This window comes from Talpa occidentalis, unplaced genomic scaffold, assembly GCF_014898055.3.
Source record: "Talpa occidentalis isolate TD23 unplaced genomic scaffold, MPIMG_talOcc4v2.1 talOcc4.5, whole genome shotgun sequence".
NCBI lineage: Eukaryota > Metazoa > Chordata > Mammalia > Eulipotyphla > Talpidae > Talpa > Talpa occidentalis.
Genome location: NW_023604861.1, coordinates 100815058 through 100831401, shown reverse-complemented (window position 1 = coordinate 100831401; position 16344 = coordinate 100815058). Strand labels below are relative to the sequence as shown.

The window sequence follows — 16344 nt, the reverse complement described above, 5'->3', positions numbered from 1 at the left end:
ACCAAACATTCAGAGACGAATTGGTACCTATCCTTCACAAACTCTTCCAAAAAATTGAGAAGGAAGGTATAATACCTAACACGTTCTACGAAGCCAACATTACACTAATAACAAAACCGAACAAGGACAACACAAAAAAAGAAAACTATAGGCCAATCTCCCTAATGAACACTGATGCAAAAATCCTCAATAAAATTTTAGCTATCAGAATCCAACAGTGTCTCCATAAGGTAATTCACCACGACCAAGTAGGATTCATTCCAGGGACACAAGGATGGTTTAACATCCGAAAATCAATCAACGTTATCCAACACATCAACAAAAAGAAATATAAAAACCATATGATAATATCAATAGATGCTGAGAAAGCTTTCGACAAAGTGCAACACCCATTCATGATAAAAGCCCTTGAAATTCTTGGGATACAAGGAACGTACCTCAACATCATAAAGGCCATATATGACAAGCCAACAGCCAGTATCATTCTCAATGGTGAAAAGCTGAAAGCAATTCCATTAAGATCTGGAACAAGACAAGGATGTCCACTTTCACCACTGCTTTTCAATATAATACTGGAAGTCCTAGCCAGAGCAATAAGACAAGAGAAAGACATCCAAGGAATCCAAATAGGAAAAGAAGAAGTCAAACTATCACTATTTGCAGATGATATGATAATATACATAGAGAACCCCAAAAACTCCACAGAAAAACTAATTCAACTAATCAATCAGTTCAGTAAAGTAGCAGGATACAAAATCAACACGCAAAAGTCAGTAGCCTTCCTATACACAAACAATAAATCTGAAGAAGAAGAAATCAAAAAACCATCCCTTTTCTTATTGAAACAAAAAAAATCAAATATTTGGGAATAAATCTAACAAAAGAGGTAAAGGACCTATACAAAGAAAACTATAAAACACTGTTAAAAGAAATAGAAGAAGACACAAAGAAATGGAAAGACATCCCCTGCTCATGGATTGGGAGAATAAACATTATTAAAATGGCCATCCTACCAAAAGCAATATACAGATTCAATGCTATTCCAATCAAAATTTCAATGTCATTCTTCAAAGAAATAGAACAATTATTGATGAAATTCATATGGAATCACCAAAAACCCCGAATAGCCAAAGCTCTCCTGAAAAAAAAAGAAGGGAATGGAGGCATCACACTCCCAGACTTCAAACTCTACTACAAAGCCACAATCATCAAAACTGCATGGTATTGGAACAAGAACAGACATACAGACCAATGGAATCGAATAGAAAATCCAGAAATAAACCCACAGATTTATGGTCAACTAATCTTTGACAAAGGAGCAAAGACTATGCATTGGAGCAAAGAAAGTTTGTTCAATAAATGGTGCTGGGAAAACTGGGTCGCTACATGCAAAAGAATGAAGCTTGACCACTACCTCACACCATATACAAAAATCAACTCAAAATGGATTAAAGAACTAGACATAAGACCTGAAACCATAAAATACATAGAAGGAAATATAGGCGAAACACTACGTGATTTGCATATCAAAGACATCTTTACAGACACATCACCCAAAGCAGTGATAGTGAAGGCAAAGATCAACAGCTGGGACTACATCAAATTAAAGAGCTTCTGCACAGCAAAAGAGACAATAACAAAAACAAAGAGAAACCCCACCAACTGGGAGAAAATTTTTGCACACAACACTAATGATAAAGGACTGATCACAAAAATCTGCAAAGAGCTGATGAGACTCAACAACAACAAAAAAATAATCCAGTCAAAAAATGGACAGAGGAACTAAAAAGAAACTTCTCTGAAGAGGAAATGCAAATGGCCAACAGGCATTTGAAAAAATGTTCAACATCACTTGCAATCAGGGAAATGCAAATCAAAACTACCATGAGATACCATCTTACACCAGTGAGAATGGCACATATTAAAAAAACTAGCAACAACAAATGTTGGCGAGGTTGTGGAGAAAAAGGAACTCTTCTGCACTGTTGGTGGGAGTGCAAACTGGTCCAACCACTATGGAGAGCTGTGTGGAGATTTCTGGACCTACTAAACATAGAGCTTCCACAGGATCCAGCAATTCCACTCCTAGGTATTTACCCAAAGAACACAGAAACATCAATTCCAAAGAACACCTGCACACCTATGTTTATAGCAGCACTGTTTACAATAGCTAAGCTTTGGAAACAGCCCAAATGCCCAAAAATAGATGACTGGATCAAGAAGATGTGGTATACATATATACCATGGAATATTACTCAGCATTCAAAAAAGATAAACACATGCAATTTGCAGCAACATGGATGACGCTGGAAGGGATCATGCTCAGTGAAATAAGCCAAAAAGAAAAAGAAAAATACCGGATGGTCTCACTCATAGCAGGGATCTAGAAAACTTAAATAAGGGACCAGGAAAATGAATAACTATAAGAAAGTGAAAATCAAAATCAACAAAAACTATGAACCAGAGACACTTTTTGGAGGGTGGGGGGCGGGAGGGGGAGGGATTGGGGTCAGAATGGGGGGATTGCAATTGTATGGGGAATATAAAAATAAAATTTATTAAAAAAAAAAAAGACTGAGATATCAGTATGGATAAATCAAACCTACACAACCAGAAGTTATAGCCATCGACATGCCCCTTTTTCTAGAGCAATCTTCCTCATTGTATCATCTCCTGCTTCAGAAAGAATGAAATGAACATTATGATTCCAGGTATAATTCAAGAAGCTGTAAACACAAAGGAATTCAACAGGAAAAAAAGGTACTCAATAAGAAAAAGAAACATGTTTTAGGATCCATTGGGTTGACATAGAAAATGCAGGCAGGGCAATTTTTTTTTTTAACCTGCTGTAGGGCCATATGGTCGCTGAATGTGTTGGTACTGGTTTTAAAAATTCGTGAGTATTTTAAACTTGACATGTTATTTTTTTAATGATTTCAAACATCATTCTTTCAGAGCCTTTTCCCAATGTTGCCGTAATATTGAACAGATGGCTCAGCAGCATTTACATTTGCATTTTGCAATACTGCCATGTTATTTGCAAAATTTCTTATCAAAAACCTGTGAATCTTTCTCTACCTTTTCAGAATGGCTGCAATGAAACTGTAAATAGGTTCTTCCCAGAATCTCGTGGATATAGTAGAAATTGGGATTGCCTACTGCTGCTGCTTTTCAATTTTATGTTTTTATATTTTTAAGTTTTACAGCTACTGTTATTAGTACATGCTCTCATCTTAAACAGCCCCTCTCAATCTCTGTAAAACGAACAAAAATGAGGACAGATTATTGCTGAAAGGAGCCTTGATGATTATCCCAGCCTTTTCACTTCTCCCTGTTTACTTTTCATGTAATCAATTCACTCTGAAGCTGCCCCTTATGTTTATTTGTTTTCCAGCCCTGCCACAGAGTGGTAGCTCCATGAGAGCTAGGTAGGGCCCCTCTATTTGCTCACCACAGTACTGGCATTATCATGTCTGAATGAATGAGAAAATGAATTCATTAATAAGTGATTTTCTAGAAACTGGAACTCTTTCACAAGCGGAATATGAGTTCTCTGAACATTACTTCCTCCAATCTTTTAACTTTTATTTTACTCAGGTATGTTTTCCCAGGTGTGTTCTCTTGATAGTCTTCACTTCCTTGTTCCATTGTGTTTTTGTTTTGTTTTGTTTTTAACTAGCGGATTTACATAGAGTATCCCTTGGGAGGCTTTTTTTCCCCCTTTGGGGGGCACAAAGGGACAGGTGCCAACATAAAGGCATTTTTTTGCTTACCAGATTGAAAGATTCTGGAGGCAGGAGGGACTGTGTTGATGAGCACTAACTCTAGACCTTTCTATAAGGAAATATATTAATGAAAAATAAGCCCAATATCTTTATAGAGATTTTTTTTGATTTCGCTTTTTAAATGGGTACTGCTCGGTGCCTGCTTGACTCAGAGGGTGGTTAATACCACAGGACACACTGCTCTGACGGTAGGCTTCCTGTTCACAGACACATGGGTTTGCCTTTGATCATCGCTTTTTCCAGCCTGTCACCTGCATTAAACGAGTCCATGACTTTAGACTCAGAATTAGTCCAAGATTTGTTCAGTCTTAGTTCTGCACATAGAACAGGCAAGGGGAAATTTTCATATTGAAGTTCACACTATATTAGATCTAGAAAAGGACCGTTTGCACTAATTATTTTGAAGTGTTGGCAGATTATTTGTCAGTACAGTAACAAATTCTATAAGCTCAGAGGTACAGTGAGAGGTGAAAAAACACTTTTATTGCTGCAACCATGTGTCTAGAAAGCATTTTAGGCTTCACTGAGTAGGTCTTTATAGATAGATATTAGAGTTTTCATGAAAAGGGGCTTCATCTCTGCTGAATGAAAACTTTGATTTTTCTAAAGCCAGAATTATAAAAAGGATTTTACTGAGAGTCTTTGTACTGTGGGTTCATTTCCCACTTCTTAACCTAGATTTTGCCACTGGCAAGCCCATGAGAAGACTCAAACGGTGCTCAGAGTAGAAAGGAAAGTGCTTTTAGACAGCAAACTCCAGTTCAAATGCAGGAATGAATTTTTAAAAAAATTTCTTAGTGACCTTCACAAAGCACAAAATATTTTTTGTAAAACGTTTATGTAGTCAAGAGTTGAGTAACCAGGGCGTGTGTGGGGTGGGAGGAGAGAGGGAAAAAAGTCAGCAGCTGGAGCTTACTTACTACCAATAGGGTAAAATTAGTTAAGTCAGTGAAGGTATGAAATTTCATGGGCTCCCTGGACTTGCCACCTCACTTTGGAAAATTTTGCCTGTCAGCATGAAGTGTTATTTGCATTATAGGGTTAAGTATATAAATACTGCCTCTGTGTAGTACATTCCTCCATGATAAGCTATTAGCCCTTTGTTGCAAACTGTAGCCATGTAACCTTCCTCTCTGTGAAAACAAATACTAATTATCATTATAAATAGTTTTTCTCATTACCTTACTATTGATGGCATCTTTTATAACTTACTAGTTCTTACTTTTTACACTACTTTTTCATACTTTGTTACTTTTTACACTACCTGACAGGTTGTTCAAATCCCCTCTCCAGTTGCATGTTACATTAAGTAGTCTGTCATTTTTACTTTACTACTGTTAAGTTGCTGAGTTTGTTTTTAATTTTAGCCTAAAGGAAGTAATTTTTGAAAATCATCTATTTTCTCAGTGCTAGAAATCAAATCTGTAAACATTACATTCTTTGGTATTCCGCTAGAGAGGAGGGTTGATAGATTACTGAGATTTTGTTTTCCTTTCTCTGTAGACCTTTTAAGACATAGTATTGGATGGAACATAATCTTGACTAATTGTGATTCACACTTCCTGACTTAATTTGACTGCTCTTGTTGATATTTATTACAAAATTATCTTTTTTTATTAAATTATTCCAATATAATCTTAGGTATGTTTTAATTAGATTTCAAGCCATTTTATTTTTTTTATAGTTTTTATAAATACAGTTAAAATTTGTTCTATTGGAAAGAGAGATTTTTGAGGCAGAAATTTACCTTATGATAATTCCATACTATGACACACTACTCAGAGAAGCCCAAGAAACCAAAGGTTTATGAAACCAAAAGATGACCTAAGCAAATGGTTTTTGTTCCAACTCTTCCCTGCAGCTTGAGTATTTTATGCAAGGCATTAGACAACATTGAGGATGGAATGTCTTTATTTTGTTCAAATGGAATTTTGCCATAATAATGTCTACATATTTAAAAAGTAGTATTTACTTCATATCAAACTTTTTGTTTTGTCAAGGTTTTGTTTTTCTCCCTTAGATCACAACTCCATGGGATTTTGTGGGACTAGTAAAGGTATGAAGATACAGAAAGATTGTGGTTTTTTTTTTTTTTTTTTTTCAAAAAAGATTTATGCATACAAGAGCTAGGGTATAGGCCAGAGGTGCTGGGGGTGAAAGGATCCACCAGAGACAGAGTGGGGAGCAGAACAGGTGGGTCTACTGAAATACACTGCTGAGGGGAACAGCAGGCGAGACAAGAGAGGTCTGTTGTGCCATGTGGGTAGCTCCCTGGCCTGGGATCAAACTCATCCTGCAGTGGCTGTGGATAGCTTCATAGTGCTGAGACAACCCCTTGTGCCACCAGTGAGGCCCGAGGTTGTTTTCTTTTTGGGTCCCACCCAGAGACTATGGAATAGGGGTATAAAATGGTTCTGCCCTCTTTATGGAAGGGGGCCAGGACCTGCTGTGTAGCTTCTCTTCCTGAATTCCTCAATTTGGATGTTTTACATGAAAATTCACACAGGTCAGCATGCACTTTTAGGAGCCCTCTGGGGCCTGTCCTGATAGAGGAAAGGTCAGGTGCATGGATTAATATCCAGGTTCAGCCCCAGATACCCCAAGTTTCACAAGTAATACCCTGCCTTATACTGTGATACTGTGACTTATAAGAAATATATATATTTGATCACTTAGTTAATCAAAATGTATTTCTCATGTTTATTTAATCTTTATGCACATCTTCTAGCTCACAATCTCAAAAGCCTTGGAATTTCCTAAGTTTTGAGAGTGTTATTTTATTGAGATAGGTAACACTTTGGGAAGCACCTAAGGATAGGGGCTGATTGCCAAGAGAACCAACCAAGTGGCTAGAGGATAGAACCTCCAGTCCCACCCCCTGATCTCTGGGGAGGATAGAGGGTTAGAGATTGAGTTCTGTTGCTAATGGTCAATGATTAATAGTCAATAATCAAACGGGCCTATCTAATGAAGCCTCCTAAAAATTCAAAAGGAGGGGCTTCAGAGAGTTTGCAGGGTGAGAAACCAAGATCTTGCATGTGCCACTTTGCCAGGCCACAAACTCCACAAGGTTGAAAACGTCTTTGTCCTGGACCTTGCCCTGTGTATTTGTTCTTTTGGCTTTTTATCCTTTGGTAATGATAATAATAAAATCATCATGAATTTGTGATCTAATAAGTCAGTTGGTTTCCTAAGTTCTGTGAGCTATTTTAGCAAGTTAAACTGAGGAAAGAGCTACAGAAACCTCTGACATAATCACATGGTTAGAAGCACAGGTAAAAACAGCCTGGACTTACAGCTGGCACGTAGAGTGGTGGGTTTTTTGGAGGCTGAGACCTTAAGCCGTGGAATGTGATCCTAACTCAGTAGATCTGGTAAATGCTAGCTTTTCAGAATTGAGTTGAATTCCTAGAACCCTGCTGGTGTCTGGGAATTGCTTGTTGGTATAGGGAAGCCAACTCACTGTGGAACTGGGTCCAAGAACTCTCAGTAGACACATCCTGGTTTCAGAGAAAATGAACATTTTTTTGTTGTATTGTTTTTTAGTGAGGTAACAAGGGTATATAACACTGCATATGATTCAAAGGCATGGGTTCATATCTCTAAAAATGTATGCCACTGCACAACACCCACCACCAAGTCCTTGACCATAGTCCTCTCGGCCCCCTGCACACGTGGTTGAGCATTTTACAAGAATGGAAGAAAAAGACATGTCCAGCACCACTATAACAACTCTTCTCCTCCTAGCCTGCAAGTGCTTTCTAGGACTAATAGTAAAGCTCCACCAGCAGAGTTAAGTGTAAAAATGCTGCAAATATGCACATATTAAAAAAATAGAATAAGATCTTTAAATATGCCATAGTAGATAGAGATTTGTTTAAAATATAAAACTTTGAGTATTGAAAAATTCTCATAAGCCAATGAAAGTAAGCACCAGTTTCTCAGGCTACCTGCTCCCACCTCTTAGGAGATCCTTGTCTTCTACACCTCAGCAAATTTCAGCTGAATTTCTTTGTTCAGCATTTATTTATAGCACATAAATGGCACCACTTTTGCCATTTGCAATAGTCATTTCTATTCATGGTTAAGAGAGAATTGATTATCTTTCTGTGGGTAACAAATTATAACAGTCCTACATATCTTTAATTGGTTACTTCAGTCACTTTGGATTACTCTTTCTATGTAAGCTTTAGTGTTCATAATTTTATGATTGGAAAAGAAAACCATGTTCCTGACTATGTATGACAATCAAATGTGCTTTTCCTATACATCTCCCTCCTTACTTAAGGGGGAGACAAGGATATAATCGTATAGAGATGTCCTATCAACAAGCCTTCTGCTACATATAAATAATTTTTTATTTGTTAGTAGATTATATAAATGTGGGGCAGGATGAAATTCTGGAAAATGTTAAAAAGGAAACAGTACATTTTTAAATCTCCCTTCAGTCTGCCTGTCATGTGAGGGTAAATAGCTTTAGTGTTCTCACTCCTGCCTCAGCCTGCATGGTCTTCCTTTTGCTAAAAGCAATGGCTGCACTTTTGAGATGAAAGAACACGAGGAGGTCTCAAAGTGTTTATGTCAATGTAGGATTACAGGTGGGAAGCACATGTCCATTATTATGGTTATGTGGTTTCCAGTGTTGACAGGACTGTGTGGAAGATGACCCCTGTACACAGTACTCAGGTATTTTATTGAGACATGACCCTGTGGAAAAGCACTCGATATCAATTAGTGACCAGGAAGTAAAACCACTGTCTCTGGTTCTAATCTCTTTATGCCATCAATAGATTTTTGACAAGGTCAGCACACTGACAGACCACTTAACTTTCTAAAAACCAAATGCACCTTTTACTACAAGCTCTGATTAATGTCACTAATTTCTATTGTAAAAATAATGACATAATTGAAAAACCTTGTTCTGTGGCTAACAATCTGATAGAAAATCGATTATTAACTCTTCAACAAAACTGTCTGTTAATAGAAGGCAAACATTTGTTACGTAATTAAGAGATAACAACATGGAGTTTAAGGACGTCAAATAACTTGCTAATGACATCTGTACTAATGGTATAGGCTTAATTTTAAAGAAGTAAATAAGTGTTGATATTCTAAGAATTTGTATTTAAGCTATAACACTGCTGAAGTTTTATTGTTGTCATTAAAATAAGATGTCCCTATGTAATGTAGATGACCAAGTATATTGCATATAAAGAGAAAGACATTAATTTTTAAAACAGTATTTTTTAAGTATACTGCCACTTATTCATTCTTTCAGCAAACATCCTTGAGTGCCCACTATGTTGTTCCAAGTATCCTACTAGAAATTGGTCATAAATGAGATCATCATACCCATTATAATCTAATCCAAGCAAATGATACTCATCAATATTTTTATCGTTTTGTTCTTCTCAGTTCGGTGTAGTATTTAATACAGTAAAATCATATTTTAAAATTTAATGTCTTGGGCAATGGGGAGAAGCTGCTTAGTGTTTCACTTTGGTACATGGAAATGTTTTGGAAGTGGATGCAGGTGATCATGACTATGAATGCACTAAATGTCATGAAATTGAACACTCTTGATATATTTATTGGGCACCATTTTATATAATAGAGTTGGAAGGTATTTGGGAAATATAGTCAGCCCTTAGAAATTAATCTTTTAAATATAGTCAGTCCTTTCCAGGGTTTTTTGTTTTTTTTTTTGTTTGTTTGTTTGTTTGTTTTTATCTTTTAGTAGGACTCTGGAGATTTTTCTTTTAGGTCTTCAACATCCCTTTTTAAGATTATTTACTATTTTTCTTGATATTGTAGGTGGGATTTTTTTCTATAATTTTTATTTATGGTTGTTACTTAGAAGAGTTACTCAGTTTTGAGTGTTCAGTTTATATACAATTGCTTTTTTTTATTTTTTTAAAAGATTGATTGATTGATTGATTGATTGATTGATTGATTTATAGAAGCACTGGGTACAGTCAGAAGCGCGGGAGGGTGAGAGAATTCACCAGAGTCAGAGCGGGGAGCAGAGCAGGCAGAAGGACCGAAGTACACTGCTGAGGGGAGCAGCGGGTGGCAGGAGAGGTCTGCGCGCCAAGTGGGACCCTCCTCTGGTGGCTGGGAAGCAGCCAGGGATCAGCCAGGGATTGCACTGGCGCTGCAGAGGCCACGGGCAGCCCCGCAACCCAGAGCTCAACCGCTGCGCCACCGGGGAGGCCCCTACAATCACTTTTTAAACCTCCCTGTTTAAATTAATAATAGTAGCAGTGGAGCTGGTGGGAGTGCAAACTGGTCCAAACACCATGGAAAGCTGTGTGGAGGTTCCTCAGACTACTAAAAATGGAGCTGCCATATGACCCAGCAATTCAACTCCTAGGGATCTACCCAAAAGACACAAAAATATTAATTCAAAAGGCTACCTGCACCCTCATGTTTATTGCAGCACTATTTATAATAGGTAAGACCTGGAAACAACCCAAATGCCCAAAAATAGATGACTGGATCAAGAAGATGTGGTACATATACACAATGGAGTATTATTCAGCAATCAAAAAAGATAAACTGATGCCATTAAAGCAACATGGATGGAGCTACAAGGGATTATGTTCTGTAAAATAAGTCAGAAGGAAAAAGAATAATATCGGATGGTTTGTGTATGCCTGTAGTGGAGTATTAATAAGTCCCTTTTAAACGTGCGGGTGAGGACCCACAGCCAGGCAACTCGTTTTATATCGGGGTTGCTCCGTAACAGTTTCATTTATAGGAGGAATATAGGGGAACCAAATAAGGGATTGGGAAAAAATAACAATAAAAAACACAACAGAACAAAACAAAAAAAAACAGCCAAGTATAAATCAGAGCTATTCTTCAGAGGAGTGTGAGGGAGAGGGGTCAAAATCAGGGAAAGAAGAGCACAAGGGACCCTGGTGATGATGAACCGGTGAATTGGTGGAAATTCTATGGGGACTACACCTGAGAAAAGAAAGCAACATTTTTTAAAAAAAGATGTAAAATATGAATAAATAAATAATTTTAAAAAACAATAGTAGCTGTGGAGCCTTTTAAATTTTTCTAGGTATATGTTCAAAAATTAAATCTAAAATTATCATAGTTATTTATGTATTCTCCCTGGTGATACAGCACTTCAAATGGGCCCTAATGTTAAATATTAAACCATTTTGAGGGGCGTCCCTGGTGGTGCAGGGGTTTAAGACACAGCCCAGTGAAGCAATTCTCAGCCACTGCAGCATGAGTTCTATCCCCAGCCAGGGAGATGCCAACATGGCGCCGCAGACCTTTCCTGACTAACCCGCTGCTCCTTTCAGTAGTGGTTTTCAGTCAATCCACCTGCTCTGTTCCCCACTCTGTCTCTGGTGAATCCTCTCACCCCCACACCTCTGGCCTGTACCCCAGTTCTTGTATGCATAAATATATAAATCTTTTAAAAAAATAAATATTAAACCATTTTTTGTGTTCCTTGGCCAAATTCCACTAATTCTTATAATATTTTATTGAATTATATTTACTAATTACTGAGATTCACATTCATTTTCATACAGTGTATTGATATATATATTCTTAATTAGGGTTTTATACTAACTTAATCGCTTAGATTTCCATTACTTTCTACTCTGGCAAGGAACATAGGGATTTATTTCTTTCTCAAAAGTTAGAAATACCTCACTCTAAAACAATCTGACTTAAAGCCTTATTTGAAGATAAATTTTATTTTAATCTGCATTCTCAGGGTTATAGGCATAATCTCCTTTTCCTTTTTTTCTCAAGTCAGATTTACTCATAAAGTTGCCAACTGCCTTAAGATTTTTTGTTGACTACCAGTGTGTTCTATTTTAATATTAACATCAGTACCCTCTTATGTACAATCCATTCCATATTTATTCCCCTTTTCATAACAAATTGTGTTTCTTGGGGCTTTCCTTTTCTTAATTTTTTAAATTTTTTATTTTGTAAATTTTCTTTTTGTTTATTTTCCTCTCAATGTATTATGTTTAGATGATGGTGACAGTAAGGGTCAGAGAGGGAGAACTGGAGGTGAATGGCAGAGGAAAGGTGAACCAATTTGCTGAGCAGATTTGGGGATTAGCAGGAGACTGATGAGGGATGATGCTGAGCATCCTGCTTGGGTGACTGGAAGCAGAGTGGCCCTGGAAGGGGAGATATTAGGTTGGGTGTAAAAGAGGCAGAATTTGAGAGAGAACTGGATGGCTGCCTCTATGTCCACAGGTCACCTGCCTCAGGTGTCATTAGATGGAGCTTCACATGGCATTGTGGTGACTCCCGAATTTGAGCTTACATCCTCACCCACAGCTTCTGTGGCATGAATGGCACACCTCATTTCTTTGTATCTGAATCAAAACTAGTGTGATTTTTTTTCTATGAATCAAAACTAGTGTGATTTATTTAAAAATACTCTGTAGAATTCTTTAAAAGTATATGTGATAAACAACTTCTAAATGCTTGAGGGCATTTTGAGTGCTTTTACAGACAAACAAAGGTATTGTGATTTTAAAGTAGCATCATCTTAGAAACAAAGTTCCACCTTAAATGTGTCTAATAAGAGTTAAACAATTTTTGAAAATAGAATGTGATGGAGTTATGTAGAGTTGCAGGTCCTTGGGTTCACTCTGGGAAAGGTTTCACCAGAGCTCCCGTTTCAGCGGCACACGTAGCGTTCCCCAGGCGTGTTTCTTCATGAGATGGAGACATTAGTTATATTTAAAGAGCAGGTTTATTAGGAAAAGGGAAAGGGACAGGTATTGCTAAGAGAGGACTGCATGATTGCAGGCAGGCTGCCTTGACAGGTCATGGGCAGGCAGGAAGCTGCTACCCTGCAGAGGGAGAGAGTTGGGGAAAAGAGGCATCTGCATAGTCACAGGTGGGCAGTGGGAGTGCTGCCCTAAGCCTGTGCAGAGACTGTACTGATATAGCCCTTCTCTCTTTGGGAAGGGACACTCTTCCATGGAGTGGACTGCTTGTTGCTGATGTTGGGTAACAGGCAAAACTAGAAAGGGATCAAAGATTCCAGGTTGGGCCCAATCTCCATATCTTTACCCTCAGGCCTGTGCTCCACTCCCTATAGCAGTCTGATCTTGCTTGTGTCTCTTGCCTTGTGATGAGGCACTGATGCCTAAGGGTCATGACCTCTACAGCTGGGTTAATGGTCTTGTGATTCCCCTCAACCTCCCACCTCCTTGTGTGAGTCAGGTTTTAGCCTTGTGAGGCCTCCTTTCCAGAGTTTCTATTCTTGTCCTCCACCAAACATATGTAGCTTCATTTCCTCTGCAGTGAAATGCCATTTCCCCCTGATTTGATCAGCCTGTTCTCCTTAAGCTTGCTTCTTCCAATGCTCTGTGCTTGGCATGGTAATTAGGAAATTCTGCTGTCAGCGATAGGATCTCCTGGCTATTTCTTGAGCTATACTTACCACAACTTAGTTCCTCAACATTTCCCTGCAGAGTGTGTGGTGTATTTTTAAGTAGTAGGATTTGGGGAAAACAGTTCTGTGAGAAAGGAACGTCAGAGACAAGGCTGTAGAGAAGGATAATCAGCTGGGGTTGCTAGCTTTTAATTGAAGTTTAGTTGGAGGTTCAATGAGGTGAGACTGTTATGACAGATTTCAGAATGTAATGATAGGAAAATGGGGTGGTTCATCAAAGTCAGAGTAAATACAGAGCAACGGCTTAACAACTCAGCGTGAAACAACAGCTACAAACTCTCAAAAAAATACAGAGTAATTAAAATTTGCATTGTGCAGCCCTCCATCTCAGTGGGTACCTTTCCAAGGAAAGCAGTAACTTTATGGTGAAAAATATAAACACAAATTTGGAGATGCAAATCACATGCATGTTTTAATCTGAATCATAAACACTGAAAGTTTGAAAACTGTAAATATAATCAAAGTACATAACTAGCTGAAACCACATTTGGGAAAGACCTCAAGGTAAAATGTCCTCCAGTTGCTCCCTCTCCCCAATGCCCTGTTTTGTATTTAAAAAAGGAAGAGGTGGAATTCTATCCTCCAATTTCTATGCAAATCCTTACCTTTTATTTGTTAATGTCACTGAAAGAATAGTAGTTTTGACCCTTCTCTTTATTTTGTCTCTCATCTCTTCTCCTGCTATGCATGTGATGTTGGAGATTAGAGAGTGAGAGCCAGAATGATTAATTGTTGGATAATTTGCATCCTGGAAGGAAGGAGAAATTTTACCCAAATATACCTCAATTATTTTATTTCTGCACTTCAAGCATTTCTAGTGACCTCAACTTGAACCCATTTTAAGGGTTGAGCTTCGAGAGATGGTATAAGATAGTAGAAAATTGACTGAGCTAGTGTTTAGGAATCGTACTTGGATTATATTCCTTGACTGCCCCTTGCTGCCAACTTATTTTCAACAAATCCTTTACTTTTCTGGGCCACAGTATCTCCATCTGTCAAAGTCATTGAGTTAACATGTAATGGGCTGCAAGGTTTCTTCCGATTCAAATTGTCTGCAATACAGTGCCCCATGGATCTACTCCAATCCAAATGGGATTCTGAAAACTCAAACTGTTAGGGGGAAAAGGAACCCGTTTAATATCGGGGCTGCTCTATAACAAAACCAACATGTTACTTCTCTTCTCAAATGCCCATGAGTCCCAGAGTAAAGTGTTCTAGAGAAGACCCAAGGTTATCTGCTGCCAGACTATTAATTTAACTAATTTAAAATCAAGATTTACTGAGATTGATTTAGAAGCCCTTTGTCCTGGCCTCACTCGGTACATCTTCACCTTTACCAGGCCACCCAAGTAGGAGGACGTGGTATATGTGTAGATCATCAGTCATGGTTGGAGTTGCCATTGAGATAAGCCAATATAATAATCCTAGATACTCCATCTATACAGCGAGGAGGGAAGTATTTAATAGGGTACCTGTCCTGCATTTCTCTCACACTGCATTCCCATTTCAGAGTAGGGTAGTAAAATTTACAGGATTATAGGGAGAGAATGATAACAGCAACCTACCATTTATATAAATGACTTCAAATGAAATGGAAATGTTATATTTGGAGAAAGCTTAGCTTTATGAAACCTAAGTTTAATTTGAAGAATCTTTTTTTTTTTAATTTTATTTATTTATTTTATAGAGGCATGTTTTTATTTATTTGTTTGTTTGTTTGTTTTTTTGTTTACACATGCACTGGGTACAGTCAGAAGCACAGGAGGATGAGAGAATTCACCAGAGCCAGAGCGGGGAGCAGAGCAGGCAGAAGGACCGAAGCACACTGCTGAGGGGAGCAGCAGGCGGCAGGAGAGGTCTGAGCGCCCTGTGGGACCCTCCTCTGGTAGCCGGGAGCAGCCGGGGATCGAACCGGCGCTGCAGAGGCTGCGGGCAGCTTCGCAATCTAGCGCTCAACCGCTGCGCCACTGGGGAGGCCCTGAAGAATCTTTTTATTATGTCGTGTAGCTGAGTGATTCCACCAAGACAATGTGTTGTCAAGTTTCCCTTGATTGTTTTAAGTTAGAAAATAGGGAGTACATTGAGAATTTACATTTAAAAAGAAAACAGGGGCCTCCCTGGTGGTGCAAGGGGTTAAGTCACAGCACTATGAAGCTATCCACAGGCACTGCAGCAGGAGTTCAATTCCTGGACAGAGAGGTGACCCACATGGCGCAGAAGACCTCTCCTGTCTAGCCTGCTGTTCCCCTCAGCAGTGTATTTCAGTGGATCTGCCTGTTCTGCTCCCCACTCTGTCTCTGATGGATACTCTCACTCCCCACACCTCTGGCCTGCACCCCAGTCTTATATGCATAAATTAAAAAAATCTTCAATAAAAAAATAAATAGAAAGCACAAATATGAAGTGCACTGAGAATTTAGCAAGCCAGTATAGTACATGACAAGAAAGAGTTGGCATTGAAAGTTGGGTAAGAGAAATGGTTGTGATCTCAATATGTTTTCTAGTTGAGACCACTCAGGTTGGGGACAAAGTTCGGGCCTGCATAGCTTCATTCACCTTGGCACCTTACCCAATTGAAAGACTATTTCAAACAGAATGCTCTACCACCAGAGGGGGTGAGTGGCATACATAGGGTGTTGAAGGTGCATTCTTTAAGATAGTCTGTAATGGTGATAGACCTCACATTTTTCAGAACTGTAGGAAAGAGATTCATTCATTTCCTCCTACATTTGTCCACTAGCAAATATTTACTGTGCACACTCAGGATTGTGTGAAGTACAGTGCTAAAGGACACTGAACCCCTGAATTCATGGAGTGTATGTTCTATAGGGAGGTGATATCACTGAAGAATCAGTTATTGAAAACACTGTGTGGAGGGCTATAAAAGGAAAGTTAACACAGCCCTGGTTGAGTCTTCAGGGTTAGAGATGACTCTTCTAGGGAATTCATGGTTCACTTGCAATTTGAAGGATGACTGGAAACTAACTAGGGAAACTAGGAAGTTGCAGCTAACATTCCTGATGGAAAGAGAGACATGAAGAGGAAAGTAGGGTGGGCTTGGAGAAGAGACTGAAGAAAGCCTCATTCTAGGATGTCATGCTGAGT

At 38.5% G+C, this 16344-nt stretch overlaps 1 protein-coding gene across 1 annotated transcript in view; it reads left to right on the top strand.

The window, feature by feature from the left end:
• The window catches only part of AFF3 (ALF transcription elongation factor 3), a 479720-nt gene that overhangs the window by 233710 nt on the left and 229666 nt on the right, over positions 1-16344 (top strand). The window lies entirely within an intron of this gene.